General features: G+C 46.5%; 1 long non-coding RNA gene across 2 annotated transcripts in view; it reads left to right on the forward strand.

Moving 5' to 3' along the window:
* Positions 1-13952, forward strand: part of LOC143788297 (uncharacterized) — a 76232-nt gene that overhangs the window by 15288 nt on the left and 46992 nt on the right. Inside the window, exon 2 of one of the 2 annotated variants that reach the window (XR_013218599.1) lies at positions 7859-8009. This is a non-coding gene — a long non-coding RNA (uncharacterized LOC143788297). The other variant, XR_013218600.1, reaches the window with a different exon arrangement.

Consider the following 13952-nt stretch of genomic DNA (forward strand, 5'->3'; position numbering starts at 1 on the left):
CCAAATACTGGAGTTTGCGTCTGGAAACACGAGAATCCAAGATCTTCTCAACAACATACTCCAATTCTCCCTTCACCAGCACCGGAGCAGGAGGCTCAACCGAAGGAACAACGGGTACCTCATACCTCCGCAACAACGACCGATGGAACACATTATGAATAGCAAACGATGCTGGGAGATCCAAACGAAAAGATACAGGGTTAAGAATCTCCGAGATCCTATAAGGACCGATGAACCGAGGCTTGAACTTAGGAGAAGAGACCTTCATAGGGACAAAACGAGAAGACAACCACACCAAATCCCCAACAAGAAGTCGGGGACCCACGCGGCGACGGCGATTAGCAAACTGCTGAGTCTTCTCCTGAGATAACTTCAAATTGTCCACCACCTGATTCCAAATCTGATGTAGCCTGTCCACCACCACGTCCACTCCAGGACAATCCGAAGACTCCACCTGACCAGAGGAAAAACGAGGATGAAACCCCGAATTACAAAAAAAAGGAGAGACCAACGTGGCAGAACTAGCCCGATTATTAAGAGCAAATTCGGCCAGTGGCAAAAAAGCAACCCAGTCATCTTGATCAGCAGAAACAAAACACCTCAAATAAGTTTCCAAGGTCTGATTAGTTCGCTCCATCTGGCCATTCGTCTGAGGATGGAATGCAGACGAAAAAGACAAATCAATGCCCATCTTGGCACAAAACGTCCGCCAAAATCTAGACACAAACTGGGATCCCCTGTCAGAAACGATATTCTCCGGAATCCCATGCAAACGAACCACGTTCTGAAAAAATAACGGGACCAACTCAGAGGAGGAGGGCAACTTAGGCAAGGGCACCAAATGAACCATCTTAGAAAAGCGGTCACACACAACCCAGATAACGGACATTTTCTGTGAAACCGGGAGATCAGAAATAAAATCCATGGAAATGTGCGTCCAAGGCCTCTTCGGGATGGGCAAGGATAACAACAACCCACTGGCCCGAGAACAGCAAGGCTTAGCTCGAGCACACACTTCACAAGACTGCACAAAGGTACGCACATCCCTAGACAAGGAAGGCCACCAAAAAGACCTGGCCACCAAGTCTCTAGTACCAAATATTCCAGGATGACCAGCCAACACAGAAGAATGGACCTCGGAGATGACTCTACTGGTCCAATCATCCGGGACAAACAGTCTTTCTGGTGGACAACGATCCGGTTTATCCACCTGAAACTCCTGCAATGCACGTCGCAAGTCTGGGGATACGGCGGACAATATTACCCCATCCCTAAGGATACCAGTAGGCCCAGAGTCTCCAGGAGAGTCAGGCACAAAACTCCTGGAAAGAGCATCTGCCTTTACATTCTTTGAACCTGGCAGGTATGAAACCACGAAATTGAAACGAGAAAAAAACAACGACCAACGAGCCTGTCTAGGATTCAAACGCCTGGCAGACTCAAGGTAAATGAGATTCTTGTGATCAGTCAAGACCACCACACGATGTTTAGCACCCTCAAGCCAATGACGCCACTCCTCAAATGCCCACTTCATGGCCAAAAGCTCCCGATTACCCACATCATAATTGCGCTCGGCGGGCGAGAATTTTCTAGAGAAGAATGCACATGGCTTCATCACCGAGCCATTAGAACTTCTCTGCGACAAAACCGCCCCCGCTCCAATCTCGGAAGCATCAACCTCAACCTGAAAAGGAAGTGAAACATCTGGTTGACACAACACAGGAGCAGAAGAAAACCGGCGCTTAAGTTCCTGAAAGGCCTCCACAGCCGCAGGAGACCAATCAGCAACATCAGCACCCTTTTTAGTCAAATCAGTCAAAGGTTTAACAATACTGGAAAAATTAGCAATGAACCGACGATAAAAATTAGCAAACCCCAAGAACTTCTGAAGGCTCTTAACAGATGTAGGTTGTGTCCAGTCACAAATAGCCTGAACCTTGACGGGATCCATCTCAATAGTAGAAGGAGAAAAAATGTACCCCAAAAAAGAAATCTTCTGGACTCCGAAGAGACACTTTGAGCCCTTCACAAACAGAGAATTGGCCCGCAGAACCTGAAGCACCTTCCTGACCTGTAGAACATGAGACTCCCAGTCATCAGAAAACACCAAAATATCATCCAAATACACAATCATAAACTTATCCAGATATTCACGGAAAATATTGTGCATAAAGGACTGAAAGACTGACGGAGCATTGGAGAGTCCAAAAGGCATTACCAAATACTCAAAATGGCCCTCAGGCGTATTAAATGCGGTTTTCCACTCATCACCCTGTTTTATCCGCACCAGATTATACGCACCGCGAAGATCTATCTTAGTGAACCACCTAGCCCCCTTAATGCGAGCAAACAAATCAGTTAATAATGGCAATGGATACTGATATTTGACTGTAATCTTATTCAAAAGGCGATAATCTATACAAGGCCTCAGGGAACCATCTTTTTTTGCCACGAAAAAAAAACCTGCTCCCAGAGGGGACGAAGATGGACGAATATGTCCCTTTTCCAAGGACTCCTTAATATAATTCCGCATAGCAGTATGCTCTGGCAGTGACAGATTAAATAAACGACCCTTAGGGAACTTACTGCCAGGAATCAATTCTATAGCACAGTCACACTCTCTATGAGGAGGGAGCGAATTGAGCTTAGGCTCCTCAAAAACATCCCTATAGTCAGACAAAAACGCAGGGATCTCAGAAGGAGTAGATGAAGCAATTGAAATCGGAGGTGCATCACCATGAACCCCCTGACATCCCCAGCTTAACACAGACATTGTTTTCCAGTCCAGGACAGGATTATGAGTTTGTAACCATGGCAGACCAAGCACTAGTACATCATGTAAATTATACAGTACAAGGAAGCGAATCACCTCCTGATGAACGGGAGTCATGCGCATGGTCACTTGTGTCCAGTACTGCGGTTTATTCATAGCCAATGGTGTAGAGTCAATTCCCTTCAGAGGAATAGGAACTTCCAGAGGCTCCAGACTAAAACCGCAGCGTTTAGCAAATGACCAATCCATAAGACTCAGGGCAGCGCCCGAATCCACATAGGCATCGACGGAAATGGAAGACAGTGAAAAAATCAGAGTCACAGACAAAATGAACTTAGGCTGCAGAGTACCAATGGCAAAAGATTTATCAACCCTTTTTGTGCGTTTAGAGCATGCTGATATAACATGAGCTGAATCACCACAATAAAAACACAATCCATTTTTCCGCCTATAATTTTGCCGTTCACTTCTGGACTGAATTCTATCACATTGCATAGTCTCAGGTGCCTGTTCAGAAGACACCGCCAACTGGTGCACGGGTTTGCGCTCCCGTAAACGCCGATCAATCTGAATGGCCATAGCCATAGACTCATTCAGACCTGTAGGCGTAGGGAACCCCACCATAATATCCTTAATGGCCTCAGAAAGACCATTTCTGAAGTTTGCAGCCAGGGCGCACTCATTCCACTGAGTAAGCACCGACCATTTCCGAAATTTTTGACAATATATTTCCGCTTCATCATGCCCCTGAGAGAGGGCTAATAAAGCCTTTTCAGCCTGAATCTCCAGGTTAGGTTCCTCATAGAGCAATCCCAATGCCAGAAAAAACGCATCCACACTGAGCAATGCAGGATCCCCTGGTGCCAATGCAAATGCCCAATTCTGAGGGTCGCCCCGCAGGAAAGATATTACAATCTTGACCTGTTGAGCAGGGTCTCCAGAGGAGCGAGATTTTAAAGAAAGAAACAATTTACAATTGTTCCTGAAATTCAGGAAGGTAGATCTATCTCCAGAAAAGAACTCTGGAATAGGAATTCTAGGTTCAGACATGGGAGTGTGAACAACAAAATCCTGTATGTTTTGAACTTTTGCCGCGAGATTACTCAGGCTGGAAGCCAAACTCTGGACATCCATGTTAAACAGCTAAGATCAGAGCCATTCAAGGGTTAAGAGGAGGTAAGAAGCAGCTAGACAGCAATTAAGGGCTAGGCAGCAAAACTCTGAAGGGAAAAAAAAAAAAAAAATTCCCTTAAACACTTCTATTTCTCCTGCTTCAGCCCAAAATATTAACACTTTGTGGGCCGGCTATACTGTCATGAATCCCCAATGGCTAGGGATAGCACAGGACAAACAAAGTACAAATAATTAACGGACGAGCTCTAGGGTGATGGAACCTGGGCTGACCGCTGCCCTACGCCTGACAAACGCAACTAGAGATAGCCAGGGAGCGTGCCTACGTTGGTTCTAGATGCCACGCACCAGCCTAAGAGCTAACTAGTACTGCAGAGAAAATAAGACCTCACTTGCCTCCAGAGGAATGAACCCCAAAAGATATAGTTGCCCCCTCACATGTATTGACGGTGAAATGAGAGGAAGGCACACACATAGAGATGATATATATAGCTTTAGCAAATTGAGGCCCGCTGTAAACTAGAAAGCAGAAAGATACAAAAGGGGACTGAGCGGTCAGCAAAAAACCCTAATCAAAAATACCATCCTGAGATTACAAGAACCCATGTGCCAACTCATGGCACATGGGGAGAACCTCAGTCCACTAGAGCTACCAGCTAGCATAGAGACATAATAAGCAAGCTGGACAAAAAAACAAACAACTGAAAATCAGCACTTAGCTTATCCTGAAAGATCTGGGAGCAGGTAGGCAGGAACCAAACAGAGCACATCTGAATACATTGATAGCCGGCAAGGGAATGACAGAAAGGCCAGGTAAAATAGGAAACACCCAGCCTCTGATGGACAGGTGGAAACCAAAGGCCGCAACCCACCAAAGTCACCCAGTACCAGCAGCAACCACCAGAGGGAGCCCACAAACAGAATCCACAACACCAAGGACTGAGCCCTGAGGTATCCCGACAGTGAGAGGAAGAGGAGATGAAGTGGAGCCAGAGAACAGATGACTGAAGGAGAGGTCAGAAAGATAGGAGGAGAACCAGGAGAGAGCAGTGTCCTTAATGCCTAGTGACTGGAGCCTAGAGAGTTGGAGAGGGTGATCAAAAGTGGCAAAAGCTGCAGAGAGGTCGAGAAGAATGATCAGAGAGTGGTCACCGTTACATTTTGCTGTCAGAAGGTCATTGGTCACCTTGATGAGTGCCGTTTCTGTCGCATGTAGGGTGCAGAAACCAGACTGTGAAGGGTCTAGGAGGGAATGAGTGGAGAGGTAACGGGTAAGGCAGGAGTAGATCAAGCGCTCCAAGAGTTTAGAGATGAAGGGGAGATTGGAGACTGGTCTGTAGTTGTTTGTGCAGGATGGGTCGAGGAAGGGTTTCTTTAGTAATGGAGTAATGATAGTGTTTGAAGGAGGAGGCGAAAATGCCAGAGGAGAGGGAGAGATTAAAGATTGTAGGTGAGTTGTGACGACTGGAGAGAGAGACTGGAGGAGATGTGAGGGAATGGGGTCGGTAGTGCATGTAGTCGGACGAGAAGAAGAGAGGAGCCTGGAGACTTCTTCTGTAATGGGATCGAATGTGGAGAGTGAGCCAGGGGTAATGCAGGAAGGGATGGGAGTTGCTGTGCTTGGTGTCTGGGAGCGGGTTTCCTGATGGATGCTATCTATTTTCTCTATAAAGTGGGAGGCCAGGTCATCAGCACAAATGTCTGTGATAGGGGCTTGTGCTTTTTGCCATTGTAGTGATGTACAGCCAGATCAGGACAGGAAAAAGAGGAAATTGGGGTCAATGATGAGTGTAGGGAGTCTGAAAGTGTGTGAGGGTTGATAGCATGTAGATTTCTGAATGTGTGGTAGGTAGGAGGGTGCTGCGGTGGGCGAGGAATTGTGAGTGTGAAGGAGAGAATTTTGTGGTCAGAGAGGGGAAGCGGTGAGTTATCTAGGTTGGAGATTGAACAGAGCCGAACGAAGACCAGGTCAAGGGTGTTACCGCTTTGTGTGTTTCAGAGGTTGAGAGCTGTGAGAGGCCGAGCGAAGTGGTTAGTGATAGAAGCTGGGATGCAGATGTAGAAGTGGGGCTGTTTTTGGGGATGTTGAAGTCTCCCAGGTTAAGGGTTGGGAGTTCTGAGGACATGAAGTGCGGCAGCCAGGCAGAGAAATGGTCCAGGAAGTGGGTGGGTGAGCCTGGGGGCCGATATATGACCGCTACTCTGAGGGAGAGGGGACAAAAGAGCCTGATGTTGTGGACCTCAAAAGAAGGGAATGAGAGTGATGGAGCTGGGGGGATAACCTGGAAAGTGCATTGTGGGGACAAGAGTATGCCGACTTCACCACCATGTCTGTTTGTGGGTCTCGGGGAATGTGAGAATTGTAAGCCACCATGGGAAATGACAGCAGGAGAGACAGTGTCGGAATCCTGAATCCAGGTTTCCCTGAGGGCCAACAGATTGAGAGTTTTTCAGAAAGTAATTGTGTACGAAAGCTTGTTACATACAGACCGTGGATTCCAAAGGGCACAATTAAAAGGAGATGAAGGAGTGCAAATAATATTAGTAAGATTACTAAGGTTTCGATGTGATGTAGGGTAGGTGTTGGGGTTGGGGGAGGTGTCCCCTGAAATCAGTAGGAGTAGGAAGATAAAAAGCAAGTAGTTTTTGGAATTGTATGAAGTTTTTTTTGTGCAGTGTGTTTGGGCAAGATGGGCTGAGGTTTTTCAGGAAGGTGAGAAGTGCATGGGAGCTGTACATGGGAGAGGGAAGTATAGAGGGGCTGATGTATATGATTTGTGATGGAGGGGGGATTGGGCGATGAATGTGGACTGCAAGAGAACATAGGAGGGTAGGAATAAAGCACATGGATAGAAGGGAGAGCAGAGTGTGGGTTACCTGACTCCTGGCCTGACTAACTGCCATGGAATAACTGCTGTATCACGACGCTTATCTTCGTGACGCTTTGCTTCGGGATGCTTCTAAATTTATAGTCCCAAATGCTGGGAAGAGATGAATTGTGGGCACTGGTTGGGGATAATTTGGCAGCTGGAGCCAGCACACCAGGGGGTGATTAAATGATCAAACACATTGTGGCTGGCAACATCTATATGCTATAACACCTTCAACAAGATGATATCTAGAGTGACCACAGTCATGGGTATATATCAAACAGTGAAACAGTAATTTGACTTTTAATAAATTATGTGGACATTTGAGGTGAGTGTATGCCCAGGCTTTTATGTACATCTATATATATAAGAGGCATCGTGATTACTCGCTAATCCTGCCCCTGCACAGTAGCTCTGCCCCCCACCACATCACCACACACAATCGCGCCCTCACCACATTACCACATACAATCCCGCCCCCCATCACATTACCACACATAATCCCGCCCCCCACCACATTACCACACATAATCCCGCCCCCCACCACATCACCACACATATTCTCGCCCCCCACATCACCACACATAATCCGCCCCCCACCACATCACCACACATAATCCGCCCCCCCACCACATCACCACACATAATCCCGCCCCCCCACCACATCACCACACATAATCCCGCCCCCCCACATCACCAAACATAATCCCGCCCCCCCACCACATCATAACACATAATCCCGCCCCCACCACATTACCACACATAATCCTGCCCCCCAAACACATCACCACACATAATCCCACCCCCCACCACATCACCACACATAATCTCGCCCCCCCACATCACCACACATAATCCCGCCCCCGACCATATCACCACACATAATCCCGCCCCCCACCACATCACCACACATAATCCCGCCCCCCACCACATCACCACAGATAATCTCACCCCCCCACCACATTACCACACATAATCCCACCCCCCACATTACCACACGAGGCTCCGTCCCCACACATTACCACACGAGTGTCATTACACCTTTCTTTGCCAATCTGGGTTATCATCCGTGTATCTTACCTAGGTCTCCAATTAATTCTCCGGTTCTGGCAGTGGAGGAAAGGCTGACTGCGATGAGGCAAAATCTGGAGGTTCTGAAGGAATCCCTGACCACAGCTCAAGAACAATATAAGAGATCGGCTGATAGATTCCGTAAACCTGCACCCATGTTCAAGGTAGGAGATTCCGTGTGGTTAGCAACTAAGAATCTGAAGTTAAACGTTCCTTCACAAAAACTTGGACAGAAATTCATTGGCCCTTTCAAGATCAACGGTATTGTGAGCTATTATTGCGGCTTTCAAAGAATGGAGGCATCATCTGCAAGGAGCTGCACAACAGATCATGGTGCTAACTGACCATCGCAATTTAGAGTTCCTTAGATCCGCTAGATGTCTTTCTCCTCGTCAGGCTCGTTGGAACTTATTTTTAAATCAATTTAACTTTGTTATCTCGTTATCTTCTACAACCATTACCTGTTCCGTCCTGCCCTTGGGGGTCTATATCAATGGACTTTATTGTGGAGCTGCCTACATCGGGGGGCATGAAAACAATCATGGTGGTAGTTGATCGCCTGACTAAAGCTGCTCATTTTGTTCCGTGCACCGGCCTCTCCTCAGCTAAAGATACAGTGAACTTGGTTATAATGTCTTTCGGTTGCATGGGGTTCCGGATGAGATCATCTCTAACCATGGAGTGCAGTTCACTTCAAGATTCTGGAAGGGGTTTTGCTCTGCACTCAATATTAATGTCTGTCTCTCTTCCGCTTACCATCCCCAGACAAATGGTCAGACTGAGCAAACCAACCAGACGCTGGAACAATATTTAAGATGCTATGTCAGCCATCTCCAGGATGATTGGTTGGAGTTGCTGCCGTTAGCCGAATTTTCATATAACAATTCTTAGAGCGCCTCCACTAAATTTACACCTTTCTTTGCCAATCTGGGTTATCATCCGTGTATCTTACCTAGGTCTCCAATTAATTCTCTGGTTCCGGCAGTGGAGGAAAGGCTGACTGCGATGAGGCAAAATCTGGAGGTTCTGAAGGAATCCCTGACCACAGCTCAAGAACGTTATAAGAGATCGGCTGATAGATTCCGTGAACCTGCACCCATGTTCAAGGTCGGAGATTCCGTGTGGATAGCAACTAAAGGTACCGTCACACTCAGCAACTTTGCAATGAGAACGACAACGATCCATGACGTTGCAGCGTCCTGGATAGCGATCTCGTTGTGTTTGACACGCAGCAGCGATCTGGATCCTGCTGTGATAGCGCTGGTCAGAGCTAGAAGTCCAGAACTTTATTTTGTCGTCAGGTCGGCGTGTATCGTCATGTTTGACATCAAAAGCAACGATGTCAGCAATGTTTTGCATGGAGCTAACAACCAGCGAGAACGATAAGTGAGTCGCCGTTACGTCACTGGATCGCTCCTGCATTGTTCTGGAGCTGCTGTGTTTGACGTCTCTACAGCGACCAAAACAGCGACGCTCCAGCGATCGGCTCGTTGTCTATATCGCTGCAGCGTCGCTGAGTGTGACGGTACCTTTAGAATCTGAAGTTAAACGTTCCTTCACAAAAACTTGGACAGAAATTCATTGGCCCTTTCAAGATCAATGGTATTGTGAGCTCTGTGGCCTTCCGGCTGAAGCTGCCTAGGACTATGAAGGTACACCCAGTTTTTCATGTATCTTTACTAAAGCCTGTATCTCCTAATACCTTCCAGGGACGTGTTGTGCCACCTCCACAGCCTGTGGTGATTGATGGGCAAGAACAATTCGTGGTGGAGGAAATTGTTGATTCCAGGATTCGCAGGAATCGGCTCCAATATCTGATAAGATGGCAGGGATATCCCCCTGAGGAAGACTCTTGGGAACCTGTGGAAAACATCAATGCCCAACAGAAGATTTCTCGTTTTCATCAGAGATTCCCTGAGAAACCAGGTCCAGGATCGTCCTGAGGCCACTTCTAAGGAAGGAGTAATGTCAGGACTCTGAACATTTTTTATTACCTTTTTGTGCATTACTGCCCTTTTCCAAGATGGCGTCTTTGGTCTCATGTGCACTGTGTCTTCCTGCTATAAAACTCCACCCCAGCCTTCAGTCTGTGCTAGAGTATTCTGCCTTGCATTCAGCTCCTGACCTCTGGTTACTCCCTGGCTATATACCTGCTCCTGTGAACCTGTGGGGTTATCCTGCTACTCTGCTCTGAGTTCCTGCTGCATACACCAGTTCCAGTAATCCTCCTTCATCTGCTGCTCGTGTTTGCTTTCATCTGCATTTGCTGGACATGTAAGCTGTTTCTGCTCTGCAAGAACCTGAGACTATTACCCAGACCTCCCTGGTTGAGCTAAGATATTATTTGAACTGCCTTATAAGCATATCTATCTGTGTTTTGGACTAAGCAAGGATGTATTTGTGTCAAGTATCCTCAAGAATAATTGTGCTTCATAGACTATCTGCGTGATTGCATTTTCCTCTGACGTTTCCTATAGACTGCTGAGCTGCATTTGATATTTGCACCAAGTGTTGTGGACTTGAGTTTCTCTCTGCACCTGTTTGAATCACCGTGTGATAATATAGACTTTACCACTTATAAAACTGTGTCCTGTAGTTGTCTTGTTCCACGCAAAGAGTCTCCTGAGTTATCCCCTATAATTATTACAGGATACTCTAGCCTAAAGAAAAAAAGGAGACTGCTGGAACAATGACTGCAGAAAGCAGACTAGAGCAGGTGTTTTCCATAATTAGATCACTGCAGAAAGATGCGGAAGGTCTGCAAAAGAAGTTTGGAAGCTTTGAACTCAATCAACAAGTGTTTGGACAGACTTTGCAGGACTTAAGCACCCGCATGGCAGCCCAGGAAAACAAACTTGCTGGCATAGAGTCCCAGTATGGACGGGCTTTTCAGGACATAAGCACGCAAATAGCTGCACAAGCAACTTTTCCTTCTGGGCAACCGCCACCAGCTAGCCCACCTAAGTTGCCCCCATTCAGATTTAATAGTGATCGCGACAAATTTTGTGGCTTTGTGATTCAATGTATGCTATATTTTGATGTGCATGCTGACCGTTTTCCTAATGATAGATCCAAAGTATTGTGTGTAATAATGCTGCTGACCGCACGAGCGCTCGCCTGGGCGAATCCGATGATTGAGTCTCGTGACCCACGGTTAAATAACTTGGATGATTTCTTGGCCGCTATGGCATTAATGTTTGATGATCCTAATCGCCGTGCAACTGCTGAATCTGCTTTATTGTCTTTACGCCAGGCAAAACGCTCTGTTATTGAGTATGCTACTGAATTCAGGAGATTAGCGGTAGATACCAATTGGGACAGTTATGCACAATTGCCTATTTTTAAAAGAGGTCTGTCTAGTATTGTAAAAGATGAACTAGCTCACTCTGAGTCACCACAAGGGCTAGAGACATTTATACAGCATTGTGTGCGCATTGACATTCGCCTTACTGAGCGTAGGCAGAAGTTTGCTGCATATAACCATATTTCTAACTTTTCCCTTCCTTCCAAAGAGCCTGCAGGTAAAACATCTCGGGAAGTGGAGGAGGTGCCCATGCAAATTGATTCCGTTCAGAGGCGCGAGATCAATGAGCGCCGGGAGCATCGCCTTCTTGAAAGTCTATGTTTCTACTGCGGCCAGTCTGACCACTTCTTGATCAATTGTCCTAAGTGTCCTAGACGGCCTAACAAGGTGCTAGCAGCAGTAGGGGAGTATGACAACTGTGATGATGAATCTGACATCTCTGAATGTAGCCTGCCTTTAAACGCTGTATTCCATTCACTTTCTATGACTTCACCCCCCCAAGGAGCTTAAGGAAAAGAACTCTCACTGTTCTCTCCCTATTAAGATCCTGTGTTCAGGACAGTGGATTTCCAGTGCAGCTATGATTGTCTCTGGTGCAGGTGGCAATTTCATGGATATCGCATTTGCCAAGGAACATGGTATTGAAATTCAGCAAAGAGCCTCTCCAATTACCATGGAAACAGTGGATGGGTCACCTTTAATCTCTGGGCCTGTGGATCAGGAGACCGTACCCCTTGAAATTATGTTGGAGCCTAATCATCAGGAGCAACTTTCTTTCTTGCTAATTTCTTCTCCTCATTTTCCTGTGATTTTAGGCTTTCCTTGGTTGCGTTCTCAGAACCCAATTATCAACTGGGAAACCAAGGAGATTATCTTTCCAACAAGGAGCAACTCAGCGTTAACAGAAGCTGTCCCTGAGTCCACGGCTACGGAACCACATGTACAGGTATTTTCTTTACCTCCAGCATATAAAGAGTTCTCTGACATCTGTGACAAGAAGAATGCAGATCAGCTTCCTCCACACAGGCATTATGACTGTCCCATTGAGTTGCTTCCTGGAGCAGCTATTCCTTTTGGTAACGTATACCCTTTGGCGGCACCTGAGCTTCAAGCCTTAAAGGAGTATATTAATGAAAATCTGGCCAAAGGCTTCATACGTCCTTCTTCCTCACCAGCAGGGGCACCTATCTTTTTTGTAAAGAAGAAGGATGGGACCCTGAGACCCTGTGTTGACTATCGGGAACTCAAAAAGGTAACCGTACGAAACCGTTACCCTTTGCCTCCGATTCCCGAATTACTGGAAAGAGTCCGCCATGCTAATGTGGTCTCTAAACTGGATCTTCGTGGGGCTTATAATTTGGTGCGTATTCGTCCAGGGGATGAGTGGAAGACAGCATTCAGATGCCGGTATGGACACTTTAAATCTCTTGTGATGCCCTTCGGGCTTTGTAAAGCCCCTGCAATGTTTCAACACCTTGCTAATGACATTTTCAGTGATTTGTTGGACCAGTTTGTAGTGATCTATTTGGACGATATACTAATCTTTTCTGACTCTCTACAGGAACATGAAGAACATGTCAAAACTGTTTTAAGACGTCTGAAAGAGAACCATCTGTATATTAAGCCAGAGAAATGCGAGTTCCATCGTTCTGAGATACAGTTCTTAGGTTATATCATCTCTCCCCAGGGGCTGAACATTGAATCTGTTAAGATTCAGGCTATCCTTGACTGGCCGGTACCCAAGAACGTTAAGGAGGTCCAACGTTTTATTGGTTTTGCAAATTTCTACAGACGCTTAATTCGAAATTTTTCTGATATTGTCCATTCCATTACTTCCTTGACAAAGAAGGAAAAGCCCTTTAAGTGGTCATCACATGCTCAAGAAGCTTTTGATCGGCTTAAGATCTGTTTCACATCAGCACCACTGTTGATACACCCAGATCCAACACTTTCTTTCATTGTGGAGGTGGACGCTTCTGATAATGCTTTGGGGGCTATTCTCTCCCAAAGAACTGGAGAGAAGGGTCTGCTACATCCTTGTGCTTTCTTTTCCCATAGACTAACCTCAGAAGAGAAGAATTACGACATGGGAGACAAGGAATTGCTGGCTATTATTGCGGCTTTCAAAGAATGGAGGTATCATCTGCAAGGAGCTGCACAACAGATCATAGTGCTAACTGACCATCGCAATTTAGAGTTCCTTAGATGCGCTAGATGTCTTTCTCCTCATCAGGCTCATTGGAACTTATTTTTAAATCAATTTAACTTTGTTATCTCGTACCGTCCAGGTTCTCGTAATGGTAAGGCTGATGCTTTATCCCGAATCCATGCTGTGGATTCCGTACCTGGAGCCCCATCCAAGACCATTCTATCTGATGCCAATTTCATCGGAGTTATCCACGGTCAGGACTTGTGGAAGGAGTGCAGGGAGGCCTATGACGGTGATGTATTTCTGGCCAACCCACCTGTGGATATTAATCTTGTCTTTAAGGGTGGCATGTGGTTCAGAGATCGACATATCTACGTCCCTGAGGTCGTCCGTCTGCAGATCCTCAAGTTGGTACATGACTCCAAGATGGCTGGTCACAGGGGGGTACAGAAGACACAAGAGTTCCTGAGCCGATTCTTCTGGTGGCCAACTTGCCTGAAGGATACCAAGGACTATGCTCTCTCTTGCGAGGTATGTGCTCATTACAAGACTCCTCATGTGGCACCTACGGGTCTTCTACAACCATTACCTGTTCCGTCCTGCCCTTGGGGATCTATATCAATGGACTTTATTGTGGAGCTGCCTACAACGGGG

This window comes from Ranitomeya variabilis, chromosome 1 (assembly GCF_051348905.1).
Source record: "Ranitomeya variabilis isolate aRanVar5 chromosome 1, aRanVar5.hap1, whole genome shotgun sequence".
NCBI lineage: Eukaryota > Metazoa > Chordata > Amphibia > Anura > Dendrobatidae > Ranitomeya > Ranitomeya variabilis.